Raw genomic sequence first — 6336 nt, forward strand, 5'->3', positions numbered from 1 at the left:
TTATCAAATTAATGATGGTTTTGGACTTGTGATTTGTCAACATTGGTAGACACAATTTTGTGGAATATATTATTCAATTTTAATTGTGTAATTGTGTTAACATTGCTCTTTTTTTCCCCCAGTCAATTCGAATTCTTTTATACTATCAAAAATAAATTTTTTTTTATCTAGTACCAATTCAAACTTTCTTGAACCAAAGCAAGAACAAAATGGCATGATAGAATTGGGTCTTGATATCAAATAAAATTATTGAAGTTTTAAGCGTATTATATGTGTAAAGTCCTGAAAATAATAATTGAAACCTCCATTCTTTCTGTTCAAAAGAATATATACATTATGTGGTTTGTAACATGACAGGTCTGGAGCAATGGGAGATCGAAGAAAGTTAGAGGAAGACCGATACCATGTTCGGGCGACGATTTAGGTCGCGTAACAATGTCTCTACTGGTTACCCTCCCGGTGGAAAGCATGGTGTCCCCTCGACCAGCTCCAAAAGTAGCCATTGAAGGTGGACACGATGGCAATGATGAAGAAAACGACCGCGACATCGAAGACGAAGACGCCGAGACTGAACCACAAGTGTTCCATTCGTTTCCTTTTGAAGATTACGCTTGGAAAGTATATCATGAACGTATTCTGCTCAAAGACCCACTCCTCAGATATAGAATTTAATTGATCAGTGTCATTGATGATAATTGGTGTGGTGTGGTGTGGCCTTGTTGTATTTAGTACCCAATGGATGTCTTATTATTTTAGTACATTTTTTGGTACATTGGTTAAACATGCATGAGATGGAGAGTACGTCCACTTTCAATTTTTGGATTATATAGACTTTTTGTCAATGCAAAATTTATTGGGAAAATAAATGAATTTATATTATATTTATTTAATTTATTAAAAAATTGTAGGGTTTTTTTTTTTGAAGAGATTAAAAATAGGGATATATTAGTAAATTATTAATTTTTTTTTTACTAAATATGAAACAAGTTTATATATTTTAGACAAACGAAGAGGAAAATTTAGGAGCATATATAAATTGTTAAATATAGAAACTGAATATAATGCAGTAGAGATCATTTGAAACCCCGTGCCGGCCTACTTCTAATATTTTTTTAAAAAGAACTCAAATAAAAAATCTAATAATAAATCATATCGAATAAATTAATACTATGAATAATGTTTAAAAATTTAAAATTTAACAACAGTCCAATTTGTTATTTTCGTTAAATCAAAGTTTTGTTATAATACCATTATTTGCTTTTTTAATTGTCATCGTAAACTTCATTACTTAATTTTGTCAATATTATTTATTGTTGTTTGGATTCGTTATAACCACCAAAGCATATAAGTTATAGCCAAAAAAATTTCAAACCAAACAGACGATAAACAAAGCATGTACGCTTAACATTTTCGTAGGGACCAAACGGAAATGTAAATATTTTTCTTCTACGTTTTGACCAAATTAACCATCGAGTGTGACTCCCATCATCGTAGCGTTTGACATAGTTTTTAATAATGAGGAAATACTTGTCAGCTTCGGCTTAAAAAAAACCGAGAATTGTTACGTACGAAAAGTACCTATAACAAACAAGCTGCAGTAGCCATTAGCTAAGCCTCTGGAACGTTTTGGGCATCACTTAATTTGCATCCCCCAGCAGCTACGGATCTTGAGCCGCCAAGAACCGGACGGTTTGAGCCGGTTTAAGCGTCTCCACAATCTTGATCACGGTTCTTTTCCTCAAAAAATCGGCACATTGCAGTAGACCCACCGTCCATGGAAGCAGCTAAATGTTCCATAGCCGAATCGAAGTTAGCCTCGTCCCCGTTACGTGGCCTTCCCACTGTCCTAGCCAATTCCACCATTGTTGGAGACACCTATATATATATGGTCACAAGCAACATTAATAATAATTTAAATATTCATGGATATATATATTAGAATGAATGAATGAATAATATTAATATTATACCAACTCTAGCAAGTTCGTTCTTTTTCCTCTTGTTTGATCTGTGTCATCAAGTTGCATGTGTCAAATCCAACACATTGCTGATCACAATCCGAATAGCCAATCCCGGCCTGAATCCACAGATAGGTTCTCTCCAAGGAGCTAAACCAAGCCGGTGCGAACACCAGGAAAACATCCTCACCCGCAACTCTTCCCTTGGCTTCGTAATATTGGTTCCAATGAGCCATGACTTGTTGGATAAGCAACACGACAAAGTTCATGTATAAGCCACGGCTTCGATGCAAACAATACAACAATAGACGTGCCAAAACAGAGTCGAATCCAAGAATTTGGAAGGGGGTGGTTCGACGAGATTGTGCATTAGCTAGATTTTTTGCGATGAAACTTTACTTTCTAAGACAAATTAAAACATAAAATGGGACAACAAAGATATATAGATTCAAATATAACATTAAATCTTGCATACGTTAGCCAAAATTTAAAAATATAACAGGAAAACATGGGTAAAATGACAATACATTTGTTCAAATTGTATTTGGGGATAGGGTGAACAAAATTGTTTAAATTAACAAGTACTCTCACACAGGTACGAATAAGAAAGAAGAAATATCTAATCTGTTATCCCAGATCCCGTGTTCTCCAGATCTATGTCTCCCATCCCTGTATCTTCCTCCGCTTCACTATCTTCATCTCCACTAATCTCCTCGTTCTCGCGACCAAGCTTAGCCATATGCTCTGCGAGCAGTTTATCTTCTCGTTCGCTCACCTAAATAAAACCAAACGAATTAAACACATGATGGTGGTGGCCATGATGAATATTCAATCGAGGTGAAAATTTTGAAACCGTAACAGAACATGCAAATGGAAACGATTTTTAGCGACAATCTGATGTGATATGGGAAAGTTGAAATTCTAATTTTGATAAATATAGTCATCCTCACCGCTCTAGGTGCTTCTTTGACAGTAAGTTTTCCTGAGTGTCGTGCAATCTCTTCTGTGAAAGCTTCAATGGCCTTGTTAAGTACAGATATATACCTTGTTCCTGCAATGCAAAAATGAAACTAATTTTATTGGTGACAGCTTTTTGAATCATCTCAAACATAAAGTTAAATATAGGGAAATACAGGAATTGATGATAACAAGGCACCTTAACATTCACCAATGGCAAAAGCAAATTTTATGTCATTCGCTGGTGATGTACACCAGTTGCATTGCTTAACAAACTTTGATGCTTACCATAGGATCGTGAGTATCAATATTGATCCAGAACTCATTGCTGCCCATGCATAAGGCAATATCAGATTATTAAGCGTAACATGCTTGTCTAGTAATTTACCTTGTCAAGAGTCTGGGTGTTGAGAACATATGCTGGAGGAGCAACAAGTTTAATTTTAACAGGGCAATCCTTGTTTCCTGCAGCTTCAGCTTTTCGCATCGCGTCCTGAAAAGCATTTGGGAGATATCAGTGGTACATAACACCAAAGAGAGATCCCAGTAATGCTACTAACCACGATAATAATAAAGTTTTAAAAAAAATTAAAAACAAAAAAAAAAGAGTCAGATGATTAATCATGGGAGTGAACCTTTATGTGCAGAACACCATCAAATTGAAAGCACTTCATTTCAATATCTGCACGAATTTTTAAAGGCTGTGGTGTCATTCTTCTCCTAATATTTTTAACTAAAGAGTCTTTTACGTCCTCCGATAAAGCAGGAACAACCTTAGTTATCTGCAGGATTTCCAGATGGAAAATAATCATATACGTTGATCTCGTGAAGAATATGAGATTGAAATGAAAATGTATACTACCTCTTGTCCGTTAGGTCCGACTTCTTTTACTTCACGAGTAAGAGAGTCAAGCACGGAATCAGGATCATTGACAACTACTTTAAACGCCTGTAATTTAGAAATCAGTAAAACGTTTGTTACGGAATTAAATATTAAGTTGGCGCAAATATACAACATATACTATATTGATTGAACTTCTGAGCATCTCACCTCAAATGCATGACCATATTTCCTGTATAAAGGCCAGCCCACATGAATATAGAGGTCCTGCAACAAAAAATCATCTAAGCAAAGCTCATAATAGATTGTAAAATTAGTTCACTAGTCAAATAGTTCATTAATCGGGTAGCGCAACAAGCAGTATTAGCAAATCGTTTTGAGTTAATTGGTCAGTTGGCATAATTGATGCTCACACCTTTAAAAAGTACAGTGAGACCTTAACAACTCTACAAGTAACCAAAGGTAACCACAATTTAGTTCCATTGACCAATACCGAGCTCAAAATTCACAAAGTTGCAATTGGTCCTATTCAACAATAACAAGACAACCATATTCAGATTCAAATACCAAAAGCTATTCCCAGGAGATGTGTTAAACAGAGTGAAGCCTAGATCTAGTAAGTAGCCTACAAAGCTCTTCTAGAAAAGCTTCAAACTACCCATAACTGCATCCATATAAGTGTTGAATGTTCTCTGACAGTTCCTTGTAGTTTTTTTCTTCCCTTTCTTCTCTTTCACCATTTTTTTTACAAGTTTCACGGCATACTTTGCCTATAAATAGCTACTTACACCTATTTCGTTGGGATAAAATTTACAAATCACAAGCATGCTGCCAAAGGCAAAATCAAGTTAATTATTTGGAGTCAAGCAACATATCAGTAGAAGTAGCAAACAAACATGAGACTAAAATAGAAAATGCAAAACACAAACTCCCTAACCGATGTTTATTAGCAAGGAAAATAACAACAAAAAATGATACAAAAACATAGAACATTCCCCAATGGACTCGTTGGCAGTATTTCAAAAGCACTGAGCTAAAATCAATTTAAAGGTGCATCTTTTTATTCAAATAAGAAAACAAAAGAATAGAAATGAAAAGGAAAACTTTGAAATAAAAATTTCAACAGATACAATCCAATTTAAAGATAACCTCAAGATCAATCTTCATTGTCTCCGCCACATGTCGCATTATGGAATGGACAAGCTTGCTCTTGTTAAATCTCTCCTCGCACGCCTGGATATCCTCTTCAGAAACTCGCCTCTTGCTGAGATCAATGTAACGTTCTTGATCGATCAACCAATGTTCGAAAAACAGCTGGAATGACTGAGCATCCGAGGTGTTTGAATATGATCCAAGAGAGACATGATTCCCGGAGGCCAATTAGGATATGGATTTGGGCAAAACTTTGAGAAGACGGGATGCTTCGGAATATGGGCATCCGAAGCTGGGTTTTCGAAGGGTGGGATCAAGAAACGGTGGATTTCGAAGGTTTACAAGTCGGTTGCAAAAGGGTTGATGGAAGCGTAGAAGATTATTAATTATGAGCGGCGGCGGAGGAGAATTGTGGGGGAAGAACTGCAAGCACTGTGAATTGATGGGGGAAGAACGGAATTATGCGGTGGAATTATGCGGTGGCCGCCTCAATTTAATTTTTGAAGCTATCTTTATTTAAACATAATATTTATAACCATATACTTGTTCCCACATCTAGAATTCAATAAATAATTTGTTATTTATAAATCACTTTTCACAATTGTTTGTTTGCCGGGCTCAGTCGCGAGGGCCTGTAACCATAGCTGGGGCAATAAAGTGAAGGTGAATGAAGCCGTGCCCACTATCTTCAAAGAAGAACCTTGAGCCCAGACTTGACCGCTGATAGCTGGCGATGGCGGTCCCATCGTGCATAAGAGTGAACTCCGAATAAGAGGTACTCCTCTTTACTTGCCGGCTTGACAGAGCGCATAGGAGGTACTCCTCTTTAGTTGCCGGCTTGACAGAGCAGCGACAGTATATCGGTTTCTAAATTGGGCTTATAAGATGGTGTTTCCACCTCATTCGAACCCCCAAACTTTTTTTGATTTATAAATTAAACACACATTTTTTAATTAAAAACATTATACAATTTTTTTTAATTTTTTTCAACTCTTCCCGATGTCACACTCCTATCTCCCTCCCAAAAACTTCCCTAACTAGTATTCCCACCTGTGCGATGCGCAGAATGATATTTTTGTGTAATTATTGACATAATATGAGTGCTTGAATAAATAATTAAAATATAAATAAATTAAGGTTGAAGTGGATTAAAAAATTTGAAATATACGGATATAAATATATCTTCATTGCTTATATAACTTTTTTTAAAAATTCAACTTGATATTTATTAAACCACAATTGAAGTCATCACAACGGATTTCAAATCCTTAGATTATTGGAATCAATTTAAATTCATTGTAGTTGGAGTGGTTTGTGACAGAGTTTAATATTTTTGTAAATTTCTTTGGAAAATTTTTTAGAAAACAGTTTTAAGCAATTGAAATAAGTTATTTGACATCTTCTAATATGTTTATAGATATATAAATA

General features: G+C 35.5%; 1 pseudogene; it reads right to left on the reverse strand.

Moving 5' to 3' along the window:
- Nucleotides 1-2399: 2399 nt before the first annotated feature.
- LOC140871485 (eukaryotic translation initiation factor 2 subunit alpha homolog) lies at nucleotides 2400-5654 on the reverse strand (annotated as a pseudogene).
- Nucleotides 5655-6336: the final 682 nt, after the last annotated feature.

This window comes from Henckelia pumila, unplaced genomic scaffold (genome assembly GCF_033568475.1).
Source record: "Henckelia pumila isolate YLH828 unplaced genomic scaffold, ASM3356847v2 CTG_461:::fragment_3, whole genome shotgun sequence".
In the NCBI taxonomy this organism is placed as follows: domain Eukaryota; kingdom Viridiplantae; phylum Streptophyta; class Magnoliopsida; order Lamiales; family Gesneriaceae; genus Henckelia; species Henckelia pumila.